The sequence below is a fragment of the Schistocerca serialis genome, chromosome 2, assembly GCF_023864345.2.
Source record: "Schistocerca serialis cubense isolate TAMUIC-IGC-003099 chromosome 2, iqSchSeri2.2, whole genome shotgun sequence".
Classification (NCBI taxonomy): domain Eukaryota; kingdom Metazoa; phylum Arthropoda; class Insecta; order Orthoptera; family Acrididae; genus Schistocerca; species Schistocerca serialis.
Genome location: NC_064639.1, coordinates 716,673,671 through 716,697,993, shown reverse-complemented (window position 1 = coordinate 716,697,993; position 24,323 = coordinate 716,673,671). Strand labels below are relative to the sequence as shown.

The 24,323-nt window shown below is 41.6% G+C and overlaps 1 protein-coding gene across 2 annotated transcripts in view; it reads left to right on the top strand.

Annotated features, from left to right (window-relative positions):
* The first annotated feature begins 13,655 nt into the window (after nt 1-13,655).
* LOC126457904 (ATP-binding cassette sub-family C member 4-like) overlaps nt 13,656-24,323 on the top strand; it is a 201,593-nt gene continuing 190,925 nt past the window's right edge. The window contains exon 1 of one of the 2 annotated variants that reach the window (XM_050094579.1): nt 13,656-13,831. The gene's annotated coding sequence lies outside the window, so the exon portion shown is untranslated. The remainder of the gene's footprint in view (nt 13,832-24,323) is intronic. The other variant, XM_050094580.1, reaches the window with a different exon arrangement.

The following is a 24,323-nucleotide window of genomic DNA, read 5'->3' as shown; positions in this document are numbered from 1 at the left end:
AAATGCTTTATCATTCGAAGTTCACTGTTTATCCATCATGTTTCACACGTAAGAGTAGCCAGAATTCCTACAAGTCTGACCCGATTAATTGCGCGATCCAACAGTCACTGACCCACCACTATTAGCGAGTTGAACATTCTGTCGTTTCAGTGGTCTATGTCAACATTGCTCGCCAAAGTATTCCATAAAGAACACGGAATATACCGTAGAAAATTTCTCTTCGACCAAAAATTTCACACGCTCATAAAACTTCAATTAATTAGTTCCGAAAAATCAGACTTTCCTCCAAATGTTCGTAAGTTAAACCGCTTTAGTCACGACACGTTCTAAACATTATGAACTCCCTAGTTCTTCATTTTACATACTATTTTCAGGGACACAAGGTGTTACCCGGAAGCAGGTTAGCGAGCGACTATCTCGATACCTCTCTCCTCTTTGCCTATCTAATTGTCTGCGTGCGGGAACCGCTCGGTTCTGATTGGCTATTGATCTGAATGACCAATCAGAATGATCCTTCTAAATCATGCTCGCGGCAAAACTTGCCTTAGCCAACCACTAATCAGATAGTCATTTAAGTCATTACAATTTAAGTTTCTAATATATTGTTTAAGAAAATAGAACGAAACGCAAATTATTCTTTAAATTAATATAGAAAATTTCTCCACTTCAGACTTTTATTCTGGCTGCTCTCTTACAAAAGCAAGTACACATCGACATACGTCATCAGCGTCGTGGTTGCAACACAATTTTTCCATGGTTCAACTTTGTAAGGCTTTACATAAAATGACATTAAGCTTTAACGTATGTCCCGCACACGCTCTCTCATTCATTCCCATGTATTCACACCAACAAATAATAAGCAAATAGTAATTCTGAATGATTTGTATACTAAATAACGTAGAGTAATTAAGTTTTGAAAAGAAAATTCCAATTAAGTGATTTTATATACTGTGAGCTTGGTTATGACTTCAGATTATAATAAAAGACATTTGGTTTTTATTACTAACTGAGTTTTGAAACATAAGTGTCGGTTTTACGACATTTAAGTAATTTTCTCAATCTCTGTAACTATAATAGATAAAAATCTGAAATTTTGACAGGATCCCTTCCTTAATAACAAAAGATTGCGTTCCAAGCTTGAACAAAATCAGATAATAATTACTATGGTTTATTTAAATTCGTAGGGGTATGAATTTGCGTACCGACTGAATGTTACTTGAATGGCTGGTAACGTCAGCTGCGCTGTGAGTCAGAGCGAAGAAAAAACATAGCCATCCTGAAGCCACTGTGCTACTCAGCTGCGTGCCTTACTGCACCGAATGTTATCTCGTAATAACTTGCTACGGTACAGTCGCTGGATGGCACTGACTGCTCTTAGTTCCGTGTGAGTTTATCTCGTCTACGGTTCTCGTCGCGGTATTTGGGGCAGCGGACGTCCTGCAGGGAGCGGCGCGCTGCACCGCGTGCCGCTGCGTCCACAAACACTTGTAGGCGACGCGACGGCGGTACTGTTGGCCTCTGCAAGCCTTCCACGGCGTACGATGGCACTAAAAACTAGGAGCTGAGATGTCACGAAGCAAGTTCTTCAAATGTTTCTAAATAAGAGTTTTCGTTGAAACCATTTTGCCTGTTAAGAACACAACCAGTAAACGGTCTCCACTGCCAAAAATTTAATATTCCTCCTAAATGTTGCGGTATCCACTGCGGTGGGCACAATTTTCAAAATATGTGCTATGTCCGTTATTCTATGTTTTGGATTCTTAAGTGATCACCAGATCCCGATTTTTGCAAATACATATATATATGTTTTTTAAATCTGTTTCAAAAGTACGTCCTCTCCACTCAGTATAAAAGCAATTGCAATCGTCGCATGTAATTTTACCAACGACTGAAACTGAAAATTTACTGTGTTGATGGGTAACATATTCTGCGGCAGAATGAGAGATATACCGGGTTTACATTATAATTATTCTAGCCGGCCGGTGTGGCCGAGCGGTTCTAGGCGCTACAGTCTGCAACCGCGCGACCGCTACGGTCGCAGGTTCGAATCCTGCCTCGGGCATGCATGAGTGTAATGTCCTTAGGTTAGCTAAGTTTAAGTAGTTCTAATTTCTAGGGGATTGATGACCTCAGAAGTTAAGCCACATAGTGTTCACAGCCATTTGAACCATTTATTCAACTTTACTTTTAATATTTTACTGTAGAAGATAGTAATGTTTTTCTTTTACTTGTATTGCAGATTCTGAAAGTGGCAATTGTATAGCCAAAATTAGTATTCTCTTCAATAACTTTGTGATTAACATAATTAAATATAAAATTATCGTCACTCTCCAAATTGTTATTTATGTGAAATTCTATTAAACGTTTTGTTTGTTGACCGTGGTTCAAATGGCTCTGAGCACTATGGGACTTAACTTCTGAGGTCATCAGTCCCCTAGAACTTAGAACTACTTAAACCTAACTAACCTAAGGACAATACACACATCCATGCCCGAGGCAGGATACGAACCTAGGACCGTAGCGGTCGCGCGGTTCCAGACTGTAGCGCCTAGAAGCGCTCGTCCACTCCGGCCGGCGGTGACCGTGGTGCAGACGCACTTAGTTTCATAACAGATAGCCCCTGATGAGACCATTTCAGCGGTCTTTGGAAATTAGGTACTGCTTCAGTAAAAACAGATTTGGGCAAATGAATGAGCATTAATATTATATTTAACCAACTACTCAGAATGACAGGAGAAATGAATACTAAAATAGAAGCGCATCACAATTAAACCGACAAAATGTGGCAGGTTACGATAAACTAGTTGATAAACTGGAAGTCGCTCACGTTGAGTTCACGAAATAAGGACGAGTAGCAATAAGCTAACCGACGAAGGAGCCTATGATAAACAAACAGCAGGTTATGATACACTTGAAAATGCAACAAAAGCAAGCTGCAATAAACTAGACAAAGAGGAGGAAGAGAAAAGAAAAAAAAGAAAAGAAGATATTAAATGAAAATGAAGTGACGAGAAGAAGAGAGACGAAGATAAAGAGGAGATGAAGGGAGATGATGATAACGAAGGAAGCAAATAAGGTGAAGGAAAGAAAGAAGGTGAGGGCAAGAACTGTAACCAACGAATACATGCTTCAGATGAAACAAATGATCGTAGATATATAGTATTCTGGGTTGCTCGGCATTTGTGAGCTGAAATTGCAGATTAGAAAGAAACTGCAGAAATAAAACCACAAGTGAAATGGACTACACGTGATAGAGCAAAGAGCTTTTAAACAGACATTTCGTTTTTGTTTTCAATAGACTATAACACTCTCATATATGTCTCTTCCCTAATAACCGACCCTTTAGCCCTGTCACGGGAAAAGCCACATATATAACTAACGTGGAGTGAAACCCGCTAATGTTACATTCTGAGAAGATTTTGAAGTTCGACCGCGCTTGTGTATAATGGGCAAAGATATGGGACTATAATTTCGAATTTGGCGAAATTAATAGAAAAACCAAACGGACTTTAACCTTGGGAGTTAATGAAAGTGGCAAAATGATAAATGAATGAAAAGAAATGAACGGTCGCCAGCCCAATTAGGCACATTAATTTGGAAATATCTGTTTGATAAAACTGAATATTAGTCATTGGAATTACTTTTGGTGAGATTTCCCTTTGAATATCAAACAGGATACAAACTGACACAGTGCACCACGTAGTATGTGTAGCAGCTGTTACCGATAACACACACACCAGTGAATTATGGGGAGCAAATTTGCTCCAAGTTCATACTAATGACAGCCACACTCAAGAGCATTAATTCATCAGATACTGAAATGTCGCTGCATGAAGTGCACAAATAAAGATGAACAAACATCATAAATAGACTGTTTCAGTTCCTCTGCATATATCAGTTTTCCTTAGCAACAGCAATAGTTCAGGTTTTTCTTAGTAGGTGGAGGATATGATGGGGTACCACTAAACTAGTATAGGTACACTAGTCAAAGCTCTTTGATTATTACAATAGTAAAGACTAACTCTAAAAGATAATCATTCACTTCACTTGGAGTAGTTCATAAATTACTTCGCAAGACAATAAAATACAAGACTGGGTTTAATTAACTTTAAAAAAAGGAACCTTCCATGTTGGGTATCAAAAATACACCTTCTTTAAAACTGTGCATAATTTCTTTCTAATTTTTTTATCCCAATTCTCTACGTTATGAAGTATAAAAATCATTCAAAATTATTATTTCCTCATTATTTGTTGGTGTGAAGACATGTAAATGAATGAGAGAGTGTGTGCGGGACATACGTTAAAACTTAATGTCATTTTATGTAAAAGCTTATAACCGATTTCATTAAAGATTTATATGTACTTGAACTTCAATTACCTGTGAAGTAGGTATTCTTTGTTATAATATTAACACAGTCTTCCACTGTAATCCTCCAAAAATATATTTTGTAAGAAACTAAGGATACTTTAGCAAAAGCCTATCCCACTTTACTTTTGTGGTTTTAACTTTAAGATTTACTACTGATTTTATTTTAGACAAAAAATCACTTTTAAACACATGAATGCAAGAATAGTTCATTTAAATCAGGATACTCGATTTTAATAGCACTTAGCTGAGGACCCTGCGTAGTTTCGTGATCAGGATTGAAAATATGGTTCCAGACACAAATTTATGTTTAATGTGGTTATTACTGAAACAACACTCAATTTAACTGGTCCATGCCCATATACATTACTTAACTGAAAGTATGAAGTTTGTGAAGAAGTGGCGAAGATTGGTGGCAGGCGCAATGGCGGCTAACTGTACTCACGGCTCTTGATGTACGAATGGTCTATAAAATCTCTTCCTGGCGTCGTATTTTCAACACATTACAGCCATTCCATTGTGCCGTGAATACCAAATAATAGGCAGATCCACATCCGAGGCAAATCCCTTATAATGCAGCTTACAGTTGCCTCTCATAACACCCTCGATGAGCACTGTGCTAAGGCTAGCCACATACTGTGTGTCGTTCACACAAAGGAGCCGCTCAGTTCGACCGCCAAACCCCCCTTTTTACATCGCACCATGCCACTTCCGTTGCGGAGGGACTTCTCTACGGCGTTTACATATTACAAATACAAGTGCCCTAAGCATCAACCAGCTTTTAACAAAAATTTGCTTTATATAAACATATTCATATTATAATAATTTACCATTTCAACATTCTTTTGCTTTTTTTCATGTATACATTACAAAACTCTAACTTCCTTGCCATAGATCAAGGAGTTTCAACAACACAGAATACACACTTCATAAATTGTAAATGCACAGTTACATAAAATAAACCTACTCTCAATCGATGTAAGTATTACAAGATCACTAATTTACATTTACCCAAGCTTTAAAATATTTGTATTACATTAACAGTGTGACAGTAAATTACAGGCAGGGTTTGTGCTTATAGACAGGTTTGATATATATAGAAAATCGAAATATTGCGGAGTTATACAGAGTACGTCTCTACTGGTTAACATAATCCGTTAACGTATTGTTACAATTAGTGTGATGGTTTATTTGTAAGTAGAAGAGGTACAGTTACTCAGAATACAATGTATGTGTACCGTGCAATAGGTCAGATCATCTACATTGTTAAACAATACGATCAACAAGAAGAAGAGGAAAGGGCGGTGGGAAGAGGGGGGGAGGGGGAGGAAGGTGGAAGCAGCCAGATTGGGGAGGGGGGGGGGAACGGACAAGAAATCTAGGACTGTGTTTTCAGATACCTCATCTCAAGCTTTGTTCGAATGTATCCAAGCCACGTCCTGTATGGCGTGTTGTACCATTTCAAAAAACCATCAAATAGGTTCAAATGGCTCTGAGCACTATGGGACTTAACTTCTGAGGTCACCAGTCCCCTAGAACGTAGAACTACTTAAACCTCACTAACCTAAGGACATCACACACATCCATGCCCGAGGCAGGATTCGAACCTGCAACCGTAGCGGTTCAAAAAACCATCACTTAACTCTGTGTGTATGGCAACGTTCTCACTAACAGCTTAATCAAGCTTTAAGCCGGTTACGATGTGAACTCAATTCTGATTTAACAATACCAGATGATAGTTACGGATTTAATGTAACATATAAATGTCAGCTGTTACCTATCCACTGACCTAGGGTATGACACACATTTTTTCGAGATCAGTAACATACTGTCGCAATTCCAGTGTGAGCTATACTGTTTACTAATATGGCTCATTACCACTGGTCAGTTTAGGTATTATGATAACTATGGAGTGAATTGTACACTCTGCGTCCTAGGTTACAGCCATTCACACTCCTTTTATATAAAAGTTGTGATAAATAGTAGGTTTCTGAACTCATGTACATACTTTTACTACCGAATTAGCTGCTGTGTGCATGTAATTGATGTTACATCAATCATAACCTAGACCTACTGTTACAAACAATGTAGTGCGGTATGATACATTGGTTTTGAAATGTAGCCAATCTTTATAAGATTTATATGGTTATGGTAGTCCTTCATATGCTGTGGCTAGGTAAAATAGCTACTGGATTTACTTAAAACTAAGTGTCAATCTTACCAAGACGTTTAACCAGCTTGAGCCAGTGGCATGCAGTAGATAACAGAGTCAATCTAACATTGCCACGTGACACAAACGTTGCAGCTATCAATAAATAACAGTAATGTCACCTGTCGTGACCTAGACATCGAGCTAGGTTTTATACTGCTTTGAAACCAACACAGCACAACTACATAATACGACCATTACCGCTTCTTCTCATAAACTGTTGTGGTATATAACATTATGCATTGTATCTTCCACGACTTAGATGTAACTGAGTGCGTGAAATGCTTCATCTTTCTTGGAAACAGCTCACATGCATAATTTAGAATTATGTAGAGATAGCATTTAGCCTATATAGAATAGAGTCTGAATCTGCATAAATACTGTATTGGCATACATACAACTCTCATCATGACGAGCCGGGGCAGTACCTATAAATCGTTTTCAGTTAAATTGTTTTAATCTAGATTTGGGATTCTCTTTTTACGCACAATCCATTCTGCGATTAAGACTTGGTTGAACGACATGATATACCCACATAACATACAGTGTATAGTCCAGTTGTGTATTAAGCATCTGGTAATACTAAAATAGAATTGGTTTCATATAGACGTTCTTAGAGCTTGACTATACTAATGACGAGAGCGCTGCTACACACACAGCGTGAATGATGATTTCTTTTAAATGATATACCATATTGTATAGGATGGCTCTTGGATACTTTCACCGAAGCTCGAGATGAACTATCTCAAAACACGGTCCTAGATTCCAGTGCATTTTCCCTGCTCTCCCTGTCCGGTTCCTTCTCCATCATCTTCCCATCCCGTTCACCCCTTTCCCCGCTGATTATATTCTTTAACAATGTAGATAGTTTGACCTGTTGCATGGTACCTAGATATTGTAATCTGAATAACTGTACATCTTTCACTTGGTTTTAACAGCATATTACGGCTTGTGTTAACTGGTATAGACGGACTCTGTATAATTCTGGATTTTCTGTATACATCAAACTTGTCAATAAGCACGAACCTTGTCTGTCGTGTTGTTAATGTAATTCAAGCGTTATAAATGTTGCGTGAATGAAAAGTAATGGTCTGTTGGGAAAAGAAACGAAAAGTCTCCTTACAAGCACCTTGCTGTCAAACGAGTACTCTATTTCACTTGTGGTTTTCTCCGGACAGTCTTGTGAAATTATCTTTTGATGTTTCGAAAAGGCGTTGGTAACCTGGATTGTCTGCTTTTAAATGGCACGCCTATTTGCCGTTACTTACTAATAAGAAACTGTTTTCAAATTGTTTTATATATTATAAAAGGATCTTAATAGTGCAGAGTACTGTCGTCATCGTATGTACGAGGGTAATCCAAAAAGTAAGGTCTCCTATTTTTTTATAAGTACAGAACTCTGTTTTTGTGGCAGTTGGTCACATTGCCATGAAGAGTGCTTGACGCGCTGTGTGTAAACATGCGCACGCCGCGCTGAGGCGCTCAGTCTTGGCTTGGCAGCCGTTGAGAATCGAGCTCCCGTTGGATGTTACTGCCAAGTGCGAATTGCGCGCAGTTATTCGCTTTTTGAACGCAAAGGGCAGCGCGGCTATTGAAATCCATCGCCAATTAGCAGAAGTGATTGATAGAAGTGTATGGTGAGTCGTGCACGGATGTCAAAAATCTTCGTAAGTGGTGTAGAGAGTTTCCAGCTGTTCGGACCGAAATTCACGACGAACAAAGGAACGGGAGACCGTCAATTTCTGAGGAGACAGTGTTGAAGGTTGAGCAAAGCATGCGTGAAGATCGGCGTATCACCCTGGATGATCTCTGTACGTTGGTTTCCGAGGTTTCACGAAGCACCGCTCACAGAATTTTGACGGAAACTTTGAACTACCGGAAGGTGTGTGCAAGATGGGTGCTACGCATGCTTACTGAGGACCACATGCGGCAACGAGTTGATACCTTCCGCGCATTTCTTCATCGCCTTGCAGCCGAACAGGAGAACTTTCTGGACTCAATTGACACCTGAGACCAAGCAACAATCATGCCAGTGGCGGCATCCGTCTTCGCCAAAGCCGCGCAAATTCAAACGCACAGTCTGCCGGTAAAGTCATGACAACCGTTTTTTGGGATCTGAAAGGGATATTGTTGGACGACTTTGTGCCCACGGTGACCATAATTAACGCTGACAGGTACTGTGAGACGCTGAAAGATCTCAAACGGGCAATTCTGAACCGGAGAAGAGGAATGTTGAGCAAGGGCGTACACATTCTCCATGACGACGCTCGCCCACACATCTCTCGGCAAACCGTTGCTCTCCTGAAACAGTTTCAGTGGAACATATTCACTGACCCACCCTACAGTTCTGACTTGGCGCCCAGTGACTATCACCTGTTCCGTAAGTTAAAAGAATATTTGGCCCGAAAGCGATTCAGCTCCGACGACGAGGTGAAAGAAGAGATTCATAACTTTCTGAACAGAATGGCGGCGAGCTGGTATTTCATGGGCATACAAAAACTGCCACAGCGTCTACAAAAATACATCGACAGAAATGGTGACTATGTCGAAAAATAGCTAAATGTACAACCTTTAAACTGATGTAAACCACTGTAGAAATAAACAGGCCTATGTACTTCTAAAAAAAAGACCTTATTTTTGGGATTACCCTCGTATCATACAAACATGGAAAATATGTATTAGGTTTTCCAAGCTATTAAATAGGAGACTGCTGCCGTCTGGTGGTCCCCATAACACGATACAATCCAGTTGCCTATTGCTGGGCAGTGTGCCGTCAGCTGTCAGAATGACGGATTTTGTATACAAAATGTACTTTAACACCAAGTTTTATGAATTTGACTCACATACACGGGTTCATCATTCTAAGTATGATGCGACAACAATGCGTCTGCTGTAGTGGGGTATGTGCGCATCTGATACGCTTTCTTGTACTTTTTACTTTGGATATTCTGTAATTATTTATATTGCAGTTAAGTTCCTATGTATTCAGGACCAGAAGACAGTGCACCACATGCAATGGAACTAAACTGATGTACGTCACGGGTATATACCGCACATATTTAGAAAAATGTTCATCTAAATGTAAGTTGACCATTAGACTGAAAAAAAACCGTTGAAAATACTATTGAAATACAGGCTTTCGGAATTCTAGTTTGTTGCCGAAACTATACGTCCGCGTATGTATTCCATGCGAACTGAGCTAAATAAAACTTCTGTCGACGATCTCAGGTAACCACAGCCACATACAATATGCGCTTTATTCCGTAATCTACACAGGACGAATTCACATCTAAGTCCACGGCGGGTATGAAGCGCAGTTAATCATAGATGCTCAGATACTTCACATTATGCTGCTGTCCCTAGCCAGAGAGTTTCCTCTCTGCGGCAGCTACTGTCGCTCGCGGAGTCACCATATACATATACACACATCAAAAAAGATTTGCATCATGTCGGTTCTGATAGTTCCGGAACCTGTACAGAAAACTGGAATAGAGATCAATATAAAAATCATTTCCACCCTTTTTATCGCTCGCGAAAACCACACATTGCATGTTGTACCACCATGCAGCGAGACCTTCAGAGGTGGTGGTCCAGACTGCTGTACACACCGATACCTCTAATGGCCAGTAGCACGTCCTTTTGCATTGATGCATGCCTGTATTCGTCGTGGCATACCATCCACAAGTTCATCCAGGCACTGTTTGTCCAGATTGCCCCACTCCTCAAGGGCGATTCGGCGTAGATCCCTCAGAGTGGTTGCTGGGTCACCTCGTCCATAAACTGCCCTTTTCAATCTAGCCCAGGCATGTTCAATAGGGTTCATGTCTGGAGAACATGCTGGCCACTCTAGTCGAGCGATGTCGTTATCCTGAAGGAAATCATTCACAAGATGTGTACGATGGGAAGGAGGGGAGGGGGGCGAATTGTCGACCATGAAGACGAATACGAATGCCTCGCCAATATGCTGCCGATATGGCTGCACTATCGGTCGGAGGATGGCATTCACGTATAGAACAGCCGTTACGGCGCCTTCCATGACCACCAGCGGTGTAAGTCAGCCCCACATAATGCGACCAAAAACATCAGGGAACCTCCACCTTGCTACACTCGCTGACGGGGTTGCCTCCAAACACGTCTCGGACGATTGTCTGGCATATGCGACGCTCATCGGTGAAGAGAATGTGATGCCAATCCTAAACGGTCCATTCGGCATGTTTTTGGGCCCATCTGTACCGCGCTGCATGTGTCATGGTTACAAAGATGGACCTCTCCATGGACATCGGGACTGAAGTTGCGCATCATGCAGCCTATTGTGCACAGTTTGAGTTGTAACATGACGTCCTGTGGCTGCACGAAAAGCATTATTAAACGTGGTGACGTTGCTGTCAGGGTTCCTCCGAGCCGTAATTCGTAGGTAGCTGTCGTCCAGTGTAGCAGTAGTAGCACTTGGGCGGCCTGAGCGAGTCATCTCATCGACAGTTCCTGTCTCTCTGTATCTCCTCCATATCCGGACAACCCCTCTTTGGTTCACTCCTAGACGCCTGGACACTTCCCTCTTTGCGGCCCCTTCCTGGCACAAAGTAAGAATGCGGGCGCGATATAACCGCGGTATTGACCGTCTAGGCACGGTTGAACTACAGGCAACACGAGCCGTGTACCCCTTTCCTGATGGAATGACTGGAACTGATCGGTCGTCGGATCCCCTCCGTCTAAGAGCCGCTGCTCATGCATGGTTGTTTACATCTTTGGGAGGGTTTAGTGACATCTCTGAACAGTCAAAGGGACTGTGTCTGTGATACAATATCCACAGTCAACATCTGTCTTCAGGAGTTCTGGGAACCGGGGTGACGCAAAAAAATTTTTATGTGTATATTTATACTTTGGCCAAAGCTGCAGATCAATCTGTCACTGTAGACTAGTATTTTTGCTTTCAAATTCATTGGTTTCGCCGACTAATAGCAAAATTGTAGAAATAGGAATGAAAAAGTAACTTCATAGCAGCGATTAACATTACGACCTTGGTCAAAGCCAACGACTCCTATCGAATCCTCATCTTGACGCGAGAACTTTAAGACATTACTCGCTGTAAATTCCTTAGCATTGCTTAATAAAACTCGAGTTGTAAAATCTTGTTCTCTTGAGGGAGAAGTGTTAAATCACTTAGTACTAACGAGGAGAATATGGCAAGTGCCAAAATCCGGTTTGCCAGAAACTTCGCTCGGTTGGAAGAGGAATCAAAATAGCCGAACACGTGTCTCGACTTATCCACAGATACTAGATCGTTTCTGAGAAATGGAGGGTCAAAGTTTTTGAGGTACTTCATGTGTATTTCAGGGTGCAATGACCTCAGAAGAAATGGTGGTATAGTGGCTAGCGTCGCAACATGACAGATCTGCGCCCTGTGTTCGAAACCCGATTATTGTTTTTAAAGTTGCTCTAAACACTATGGGATCTGAGGTCATCAGTCCTCTAGACTTAGAACTACTTAAACCTAACTAAACTAAGGACATCACACACATCCATGCCCGAGGCAGGGTTCGAACCTGCGACCGTAGCAGCAGCGTGGTTCGGGACTGAAGCGTCTAGAACCACTCGGCCACATCGGACAGCTATTGTTTTTACTTATTTATTTATTTTGTCATTTATCTATCCACGTACGTAGAAGCATACTGCACAAATGTTGTTTGCCTTGTTGCGGGGAAAAAAGGGTGTTATATTAATTGTAAAATTAGAACTTGGTTTCACAATAACTGTCATACGTTTATTACATGTGTACGGTGTTTTCAGAGCTACACTTGGTAGATGAATAAGGACAACGTTATTGAAAAATACGTGGGAAAACATTTATGTAGTATTTTTCTAAGGACGTAGGTAAGGAAATGGAAAACAAAAATAAAAAATGATAATCCGGTTTCGATCAAGGGGCGCAAAAGCGTGAAGCCGCTTTAGCAGCGCTACCGTTGAGTTATTTACTCCCTAAAAGACACATAAAGTACATCGAAAATTCTGCTTCTCGTTTTCTCAGAAACGGTTGAATATCTACAGGTAAGCTGACAAGTGAGACACGTGTTCAGTTATTTTCACTTCTCATCCATTGAGCGAAATTTCTGAGAAATTGGTTTACGGCACTCATCGTGTTCTTGTCGTAAGTTGAGTTTCCTCGATAACACAATTTTTTTTTAAAAAATTAGCTGAGTCGTGGTATTACGTTATCATATTTAATGGAAGACAGCACTTGTCTTATATACTATGTACACACCGTTGGAACTTTGGTGTAGCTACGCAGTTTCACCTCAGTCACAATTAACTATGCACAGATTGTTAATAGAGTTTTAATTGCGCCACAATAGGTCCAACGTTTATAGCCTCACAAAGATATTTTGCAGCAGCGGTATTCACACTCGGTTACTGTCTGAGCAGACGCATAACCTACTATTGTTACTTAAATATATGAACGCTACTTCAATAGCAAGCGAAGACGTGAGACTTGGTCACATATTAGTTGCAGACAGTTGTTAAATTCTGGCTTATACCTATAGAACAATAGCCAGTGAGGAGACAGGCATCCTAGTTTTGGCTAAGAACAGTGACTATCAATACGTCCTTCACACACAGATAGTGAAAAACCAGTATTCCAGTGTTAGTCGGTCAGGCATCTCATCGATATTAAGCGTTGTAAGCTGAACTTCGTTTCGTAACGAAACGAGCGTGCATTCCTCCCGGATAATTATTATGCGAACGTACCAAACAAATGAAAGAAAAAGTCACATGTTCTCTTTGCTAACTGCCTTATTCTGCATTCATTTATGACTTATGCAGGTGAAAATACCCACTTCCTGCAGAGGTACCGAGAAGTAGATACTGAAACCTTGTAACGAGTTGTGCTTAAGTACTTGGAGTCACGTTTCGCAAGTTCAGCTAATTTGGTCTAAGAGGAGGGAGGAGGTGTTGGTATTTTACTGCTTATTTGTCGGCTGCCCTTGACAGGTAATTTCAGAGTGTCGAGTGTAAGAACGTTATCCACTGATAGCTGAGAACTCTTGATACCTGCGAGGTCGGAGCGTCGAGCGTCGTTCGCGGCGGCTCACTGAACACAGAACGCCTTCAGTCGCCGACAACCAGGGTGAGTCCACGTGTCGCTCTCTGCTGCTGCTGATGCATACCTGCTCTCCAAGCACAGTGGACTGGCGATTAAAAGCACCGAGTGACTTGTAATCCACGCGTCTGATTATACAACGCGACTCATCCTGTTGAAGGTAAAGAATCAAATTGTATGTAACAATTGTATGTATTGTATTGTATGTATTGTATGTTAACCGAGAACCTAGAAACGACGGAGAGGCTCCGTCCCCGCCGCAGCCGCAGTGGTCCACAACCCCACGACGACTACCGCAGTCCACTTCACCCCTCCGCCGCCCCATACCGAACCCATGGTTATTGTGCGGTTCGGCCTCCGGTGGACCCCCCGGGGAACGTCTCACACCAGACGAGTATAGCCTCTATGTTTTCGTGGTAGAGTAATGGTGGTGCACGCGTACGTGGAGAACTTATTTGCGCAGCAATCGCCGACAAAGTCTAACTGAGGCGGAATAAGGGGAACCAGCCCGCATTCGCCGAGGTAGATGGAAGACCGCCTAAAAACCATCCACAGACTGGCCGGTTCACCGGACCTCGACACAAATCCGCCGGGCGGATTCGTGCCGGGGACCAGGCGCTCCTTCCCGCCTGGAAAACCGTGCGTTAGACCGAACGGCCAACTGGGCGGGCATGTAACAATACTGAGCGACCTACACACTTTTACTGACTCAACTCATTGGACGGTGCTATTATTAGGTGCACACTGAGGTGACTAAAATCATGACATAGCGATATGCACTTTTACAGATAGTGGTAGTATCGGGTACATATGGTATAAAAGGACAGTACAATGGCGGAGCTTCCGTTTGTACTAAGGTGATTCATTTAAAAAGGTATCCAATATTATTATTCCCGCAAGACGGGAATTAACAGACATTGAACGCGGAACGTTAGTTAGAGCTAGAAGCAAATGACATTCCATTTCGGAAATCGTTAGTGAATTCAGTATTCCGAAATTCAAAATGCCAAGAGCGTGCCGATAATATCAAACTTCAGACATTACCTCTCACAACGGACAATGCAGTGGTCGGTGGCTTCACTTAATGACCGAAAACAGCGGCGTTTGCGTAGCGTTGGCAGTACTGAGAGACATAACAAGCAAGCAACACAGTGTGGGATATACGACGAACGTATCCGACAGGTCCATGTGTCGAAATTTGGCGTTAATGGGCTATAGCAGCAGACGATTGACACGAGTGTCTTTGCTAACAGCACGACATCGCCTGCTGCGCCTCTCTTGTGCTAGTGACCTTAACTGTTGGATTATATTAGAACAAATAAGCCCTCGGTCACAAATATTAAGCCAAAATTGACCAGGTTTCGACGCTACTGTGAGCGTCGTCTTCAGAATTAGACGAACTGCTCTAAAACATATTAAGTATATAATACATTAATAAAATTAAAGTTTGTACTGACTGGAAAAAGATGCAGTACTTACAAGTCACATATTAAAAAAGATCTAAGCCGTAAAGGCGACGTCATGAATAGTTGTAAGTAAGATGGCGAGCCGCTAAGGGCTGCTCGTACTTTAATGACATTTTCAACCCTTCTTCACTAAAGTACGAGCAGCCCTTAGCGGCTCACCATCTTACTTACAACTATTCATGACGTCGCCTTTCCGGCTTAGATCTTTTTTAATATGGGACTTGTAAGTACTGCATCTTTTTCCAGTCAGTACCAACTATAATTTTATTAATGTATTGTACACTTAATATGTTTTAGAACAGTTCGTCTAATTCTGAAGATGACGCTCATAGTAGCGTCGAAACCTGGTCAATTTTGACTTAATATTTGTGACCGAGGGCTTATTTGTTCTAATATAATTCTGACACGGTCACTGAACCTTAGCAGCTGTGTTCAATTATTTTTTATCTGTTGGATCCCAGACGATAGTGAAAACCGTGGCCTGGTCAGGCGAGTTCCGATTTCAGTTGGTAAGAGCTGATGGTAGGTTGAAGTGTGATGCAAACACCACGAACCCATGGGCCCAGGTTGTCAATAAAGCACTGTGTAAGCTGGTGGTGGCTCCATAACAGTGTGGATTGTGGTTTAACGGAATGGATTGTTCCGCTGGTCCAACTGAACCGATCATTGACTGGAAAGAGTTGTGTTCGGCTATTTGGAAACTATCTGCAGCCAAACAACGATGGAATTATTATGGTTGACAATACACCATGTCACGGGGCTACAGCTGGTTTGAAGAATATTCTGGACAATTCGAGCCGATGATCTGGCCATCCAATCGCTCGAAAAGAACCCCAACAAACGCTTATAACACATGATAGAGAGATCAGTTTGTACAAAAAATCCTACACCGGCAACACTTTATCAACTATGGGTGGCTATGGAGGTAGCATTGCTCAATATTTCTGCAGGGGACTTCGAAAGACTTGCTGAGTGCATCCCAATTCGAGTTGCCGCACTAAGCCAGACAAAAGCAGATCGAATACGATATTAGGAGCTATCTCATGATTTTTGTCACCTCAGTGTAATGTTCTGATGAACAATTAAAACGTATTGCATTAATCACCAGTCCATAGTCCTAAAATTGCTTCTATTTGCGATCGTAGACATTCTGTTTTTACTCAATATTTTTCAGAGATGCTAAACGTATCTTTACACTTAAAGTTTGCACTGTATGTCTAGTCAATGTAAAACACGGATTTGAGGGGAATTAGACTCACGGTGTACAATATAGCAGGATTCAAAGAAATCTGTAAATATTTATGATATTCACAATGTTAGAAAACATATTTCAGTAGCACAGATTCTTATTACGATTGCTAAGCCACTGTTGCGGTTAAGTATGAATTCCGTTCTGTCCCGTGTAAGGCAATGACATAAATATTGAATTAATATTAGTGTTTGGATATTGTAATAAAACGTACTAAGCCATTTTTTTAGCGTCTCATTCTCATGCAATAGGATCCATGCAAACATATTTCCGGTTTTTTCAATATTGAGCACATCGATCTCCTTAGGTGGAATGCCCATTGACGGATTTGCGAATTTTTACTTGTGAATCGGCAGCTGCTTACTTACTTACTGTACGGAAAATAATAAATGATTTCACAGATTGATCTAATAACCGTTACGTAACAGCACGGGGGCTGATGACACGGTTTGAGAAGACAGTTCAGAGATGTCGTGTAACAACGAGTCTTCACTGTTCGAAACAGTTAAGCCTCTGAGTCACTGACAGCAACGTCCATCACATAGAGCTTGATCTGGCAGAGCAGTAAGCCTAACAAATGCGATATTACCGCAAGGCTGCGGCCAGTCTGCTCTGGATTTTTTTTATAAATTATTTGATCAGATGAACATCCGCAGCTGAGGAACATATTTCTAGAAAAAAAATCCACTTCATTTGCCAGTAAGCTTCTTAATTTATTCCACTACCGATTTCGAAGCTTAAAGTTTCATCTTCAGGTAGCATCAAATAATTAAAAGAACACAAATGTGTGACGGTTGAACCAGTCAGTTATAGAGGATCACACCCACGTCGAACAAACATCACTTCCGTGTCGTGATGTGCAGGCGGGCGCTATGGTTACTGGTCCTACGCTCTCATGCGTTTGTTTGACGTGAGTGTGATTGATCCCCAAGGGCTGAGTGGACCGACCTCGACACGCATGTGTTCTCATTGCTATTTGATGACACATGAAGAAGAAGGTTTAAGCTTCGGAACCGGTCGTGGAATAAATTAAGAAAATTACTGAAAAAATGGGTTTTTATTCTGTAAACATTTTATAAATAGGCTGTAGCGTGGTGGGCTCATCTGATACTTTTAGGTGGTCTCATTGTCGAATATATACGTACCACGACAACAGTGCAGCTCCTAAGGGCCCTTCTTCTTAGTCATACCTCTTAGGCATACCTCTGTTCCGTCTTGACATGGGAGCCGAAAGTCTGAAATGCCCAGAGTTGTCTTTCAGGCGAGACGAGGAGAGAGGTATGCTGAAACCGTTTGGCCGCTCCACAACCCCGCTTCCGCCGCGTCCTCTGAGTCGTTTCGAGGCTGTTAGTGCCATGTTGGAGTTAACCAGCTGTCTCCTGTTTCCGAAGCTCAGCAGTTCAAAATGGTTCAAATGGCTCTGAGCACTATGGAACTTAACTTCAGGTCATCAGTCCCCTAGAACTTAGAACTAATTAAACCTAACTAACCTAAGGACATCACACACATCCATGCCCGAGGCAGGATTCGAACCTGCGACCGTAGCGGTCGCTCGGTTCCAGACTGTAGCGCCTAGAACCGCAAGGCCACTCCGGTCGGCAGCTCAGCAGTATCTTTATGTCCTTGTAGAACAAGGTTCCAGTAGTCCAGAAGTAATGGGGGCCTCATACGACCTCTAGGACGGCAGTGAACATAGTAGCCCGGAACAGAGCAAACTATGAATGCCTGCTGCTGATAGTGCGAGCGACAACGGCGATGATGCGCTGCCAATGGCGAGGTCAGAGATGATGACGGCCAGCGTGGCAGCGCCGCTGGTGACGGCGTTGCCAGCAGCCTTGCTGAGAGTGTAGCAGCTTCCAGAAGCACTTTGTGCTGATCGCTGCATGTTTCACACAGCTGACGCCTGACCTCCACTGTGACGGCGATTCAACCTAAGATCTACCGAAAGATGTGGACCAGAATGCATCGCCAGCACGAACATGACGCATCTGTTGCTGACGTAGGTGTTGCGTCTGTGAGAGCAGGCAGTGTAGGACCTGTTATGGGCTCCTACTGTTCGTTGGCGTGCTTCTACAACTGCTCAAGAAATGAGTGAATGATGACCAAATGACATTCATACCGTGGCAGCGTCCTCCGCTTCGATATCTATGCATTCCTTTTGCGTCAATTTCGGTCTACAGAGATATACCACAAATCTCACAGAACTTAACAGGGAGTCAAAATTCTGAGAGTCATGAGCTGTCCATATTAGTGCGTACAGAGGAGTTGGTACACGCTTCATATACACTGAAGAGCCAAAGAAATTGGTGCCCCTGCCTAATATCGTGTAGGGCCCCCGCGAGCACGTCGAAGTGCGGCAGCACCACGTAGCATGGACTCGACTAATGTCTGAAATTGTTCTAGAGGGAACTGACACCATGAGTCCTGCAGGACTGTCCATAAATCCGTAAGAGTACGAGCAAATGGAGATCTTTTCTAAGCACCACGTTACAAGGCATCCCAGATATTCGCAATAACGTTCATGTCTAGGCAGTTTGGTGGCCAGCGGAAATGTTTAAACTTAGAAGAGTGCTCCTGGGGCCACTCTGTAGCAATTATGGACGTGTGGAGTGCCTCATTGTCCTGCTGGAATTGCCCAAGTCCGTCGGAATGCATAACGGATACGAATGGATACTGGTGAACAGACAGGATGTTTACGTGTCACCTGTTAGAGTCGTATTTAGACGTATCATGGCTCCCTTATCACTCCACACGCTTGCACAGTCCCCTGCTGACATGCAGGGTTCATGGATTCATGAGGTTGTCTCCATACCCGCACATGTCCAACTTCCCGATACAATTTCAAATGAGACTCGTCCTACCAAGCAACATGATTTCGGTCATCAACAGTCGAATGTCGGTGTTGACAGGCCCAGATGAGGCGTAAAGCCTTGTGTCGTGCAGTCATCAAGGGTACACAACTGGGCCTTCGGCTCCGAAGCCCATATGGATGATGTTTCGTTGAATGGTTCGCACGCTGACAGTTACTGATGGTCCAGCTTTGAAATATGGAGCAATTTGCGGAAGGGTTGCACTTCTGTCACGTCGAACGATTCTCTACAATCGTGGTTGGTCCCGTTCCTGCAGAATCTTTTTCCAGCCGCAGCGATTATGGAGATTTCATGTTTCACCAGATTCCTGATATTCACGGTACACTCGCGACATGTTCATACGGGAAAATCCTCACTTCATCGCTACTTCGGAGATTCTGTGTCCCATTGGTCGTGAGCCTATTATAACACCACGTTCAAACCCACTTACATCTTGATAACGTCCCACTTTTGCAGCAGTAACCGAGCTAACAGCTCCGGCAGACACTTAATGTTTTATATATGCGTTGCCGACCGCAGCGCCGTATTCTGTCTGTTTACATATCTCTGTATTTGAGTACGCATGCTTTAATGAAATTACATTAAAGAATAATCAGTTACCTTTTTTAAATTTGTTTTTAGTTAATTTGCCTTTCTTTCCTTCTGTACGTACGAACTTTGTTGTAGAACCTCTTATTTACGTGTGGTAATAAAAATTCATTTACACAGAATTAAGTACATTTAAAATTACGTGAATTCATATTAACTGATTAAGAATATTTAGTTGAGAATTAAATCCTTTACATAATTCAGCCTTGGCACACATTTCCTAAATGCAGTGGTTTTTTTTATATATTTACTGAATTCTTTCCCGGCGTTAGCTGTGGAACACAAGACTGTCTCTATTAGCAAAAAATGGTTAAATATTGCCAAGCCGACGTTTAATTATCATTGATAAAACACACTTCACTATACATTTAAGTTATTTGAAAGAACCAAAATTGTTAAATTTCAACGTTAACTATCCGCCTATGAATGCACAAATGCGAAACTAGTAATAAATTCCGTCAGTCTCAGGATCGCTGTAAAAGAAAAAAATTTTCTTAATTCACTGATAATTTTTATCTGCTCCCGATTTACGGGTTTGGTTAATTTTTCTTAGCGGAACAATTTTTTAAATGTGTCGCCGCTGCAAATCGTTCGGTCGCGGCACAGCCCAGCAACACCGCTAAAAATGCTGAAAATTCTTTAAAGAAATATTATAGATGACATGGGCAAGCTAATTTACATTAGTAATATACACTTTTGTTAAATTATAATGTATTTAGATACAACAATAATTCAACTTACATTAGTTTGTAATTTCTCCTCTAATGGCGGTTAAATCTAGATACAGCAAAAGAAGTCTACCCATTCATAAAATGCTACGTCACAGGTTCCTCTCACTTTTAGCTCTCCAGGAAGACGACAAAGACGCACACCATGCGGTGTTATTTATATTAGTGCTGACCATTAACATCTCTTTGTAATCTTACAACATTATTTTCCTCTGTGGCTGAATTTTACATTTCTGTTATCGCAGATATTGACACATTTCGCAATTACATTATGAGTATAGAAATATTACAATCATAAATACATCGAGAATATTACTACAGAAAATATTACAATAATAACGAATGTCCTTTACACAAAATTAAATAATATTTTTTGTTAAATAATTACAGTATATACAAATTGCTTCATAGCGGCGTATATAGTACAATCAAATTTTAGTTTATTAATAGTGTGAGTGTTGCCAGGGAACGTTACAATGCCTATAGCAGTTTTCTGGCGCTTCACTGTAGTTTTTACTACTATGGATGTACGTCGAATTTTTAAGTCAAGACAGAAAATTAGGAGCTACCGTAATGCTTAAGGAAATTGCTACTGAACGGAACTTTACTACCAAGGTTTATCAGCCAGGGAATAAGTCGTAAGGGATCGTCTCCAGTCAACCAAAAGCACCAATAAAAAATTCTAACCGTTCAATTACGTTTTAGTTACGTTTCACGGAGTTGATCACTCGTAAATGGAGACATACACAGAAAAATATCAGCATGTATCCAGATAGAGACTACGGATTATAATGAGTGTGACCAATAACACCCGCACAGAAAATTTCAGTAATGTCTACCGAATCAACTGAAATATGTGCAATGACACATCTCTATCCACCAAGGGTAAACTTCCTCATTACCAAATAGTCTTCCTTCAAGAAGCACACTTTACACTTGAAGCATAATAATTACTATCACAGTCGATGAATTACAACGACAAATATCGAGGAAACTTATATTAACGATTTTTATATTACGTCTATGAGCAACTGAATAAATGCTACTTATATTTGGCCAGAAACATCTTTAGTAACCAGAAATACATCCACATTTTAGCTTAAATCCAGTAGGGTAGAGTTCTACGCGGAGAATAGTGTACCCGAGGACACACAACGTAATTTTCTTCAATACTTCAGTCTAATGACCGATTTGAGAATCGTGCAAAGAATTACACTCTACAGACCACCATAAGCAGTTTTCGCTGTGTTTATTGTTCTCAGACATGAGGCTATATTTTCGCATCATTTCTAAATATTACACCTTCCACACATTTAAGTTCTGTGTAATAGACTGAAACTGTTTGCAGTATGTTGTTAAACCTTCAGGCACAGGATTTCATGTTATATATTTTTAATATTATTTACATAACATGCACTCAGTTAAGCTGTACTCCGTCTGTCATGCACTACCTCGCAGTTGTACCTCGATACAGAAGAAGGCCTTTTGCCCTGGAACAAGCGATACTTATCAATGAACTGAGCTTCTTTAGTATCTTCACAATTCTACCTACCTTGGAAATGAAAATTTGTGTTGGTTTACAACAGATTATACATCAAAATGTATTTAACTTGTAACAGTTTAAATTTAAATGTGTACATTTTAGGTTAGGCTTTACCGTGACTGTTATTGACATTAAATGAAACAAAAAGTTTACTGTTACCAGTCACCGTTTTATCTGTAACAGTTTTTTATAGTTATTCTGTTTACTTTCATTTGCTAATTATTGGTGTGTAACAGAGTAATAATGTATCAGATTGTTAAATACGGTATTGACTATAGATTCTTGACTGCAACACATTTTAATTTCCTTGTTAAATGAACATGTACCTTGGAACATAACGAAAACCTTAATTTTCCGCATGTGAACCTTATATGTGGGTGTAAATGACTCAACCTCGGTCACAAAGAGTGTGTGGGCGTTCTTCAAAGCGACGTCCACGTTATTTCAGGATCGGTTTACAAGCTGATAATCTATTCACCAGGGACTTGTTAAAATCTGCGAGGCGTTTTTGTTACCAGGGACACACTTCTCAGGCCAGAGTCCAGTGAGGAGGGACACGCAGCCACGTTAACATCCCGCCTTCTCTGCATGCTCCTCAAATGCCGCGTGTTGTTGAGCGGGAACTACAGTCTCTAGCACAATAGAACCGGGTGGAGATAGAAAGTTTGATGGAGATCCTGAAAAGGCATAGGTAGGTTTCCTCGAGTGACCTAGGAGTGATAAAGCAGGCAGAATGAGAACTGCAAGTGAGGGAACATGAACTTTTTTTTATCGCCATACGTGATCCCGCAGTCACAACGTGAAGCAGCGGGGAGGAAATCCAGCGTGAGTACGAAAATCGTCAAATGGTCGACCAGTCTGCGCACCTAGTGAGCAAAATAAGACCACAACTAGACAGACCCGAAAACTTAGAAGAATTACTCCAGAAATTTCATGGGGCGAAAGTGATTAGCAGCTTCGATTTGATGACAGGATATTGGCAGGTCCCCTTGCACAAGGACTCCAGACGATACACAGCATTCCTGTGTGGAGGAAGGCGCTACCAGTAATGTGTACTACCTTTTGGTGTGAACATTTCCATCTCAGACTTCGTAAGGTCATTGGACAAGGTTCTTGGTGACAAGTTGCTTGCCGGCTGCAGTGGCCGAGCGGTTCTAGGCGCTACAGTCTGGAACCGCGCGACGGCTACGGTCGCAGATTCGAATCCTGCCTCGGGCATGGATGTGTGTGATGTCCTTAGGTTAGTTAGGTTTAAGTAGTTCTAAGTTCTAGGGGACTGATGACCTCAGAAGTTAAGTCCCATAGTGCTCAGAGCCATTTCACAAGTTGCTTAAGATGATCGTGTATGTAGACGGTAAATCGCGAACCCAAATTCGGAGGACCATGTGAAAGTAATTGAAGAGGTACTTATGGCCTTCGAAAAAGCGGGTTTGACGGCAAATTAAGAGAAGTCAGAATCTCGAAAGGATCATATCAAATTCTCGGGACATGTTATCAGCGGAGAAGCAATGAAACCTGATGATACTAAATTACAAGCAGTTAAGGATTTCCCTGCACCGCGTTATAAAAAACAGGTTAGACGTTTTCTTGTATTACGCGGATGGTACAGAAAATTCATTAGCGGTTAGTCACTCAACATCCCACATCTCGTGAACTTGCTGGAAAACAAAGTATTGTGGTAATTGACTGAGGAATTCCGCCGACTTATTTGCGCTCTCATGAAACGCTGCCTTCAAAAATCATGCGTCAGTCAATGATTTAATGGTTTTCTAAATTAGTTTCGTTTTCAGCTTTTGACAAATGTATCTCTACTCGTTATAATTACTAACGAAGAGAAGAAAAACATAGTATGAAATTCTGTACCAGCGCTAACGAGCTAAAAGATAAGATAGTACAGTCTTTCGTTTCAAGGCGTCGTCAGTAGATTATGTGCACTGGTTGGCACACAGCGCGAGTTCACATCGCAGGAAGTTGCTCGCTGAATGGGCAGTCACTACAGCGACGTCATTCGGAGGTTCAGTTGCTATCTTGAGTCACGGCCATTAGAGACCTGTGATATTTTCTGATTTGGATTTTGGCCTCCCTTGTTGGAAGATGGTGCAGTGAATGTACAGATCACAGTTTTGTGGAACTACAAATAGAGAGCGACAGAGGCCTGTGCTCGAGACAGTCAGTTAGTGCAAATGATGAAATATCGTATTTGTCAGT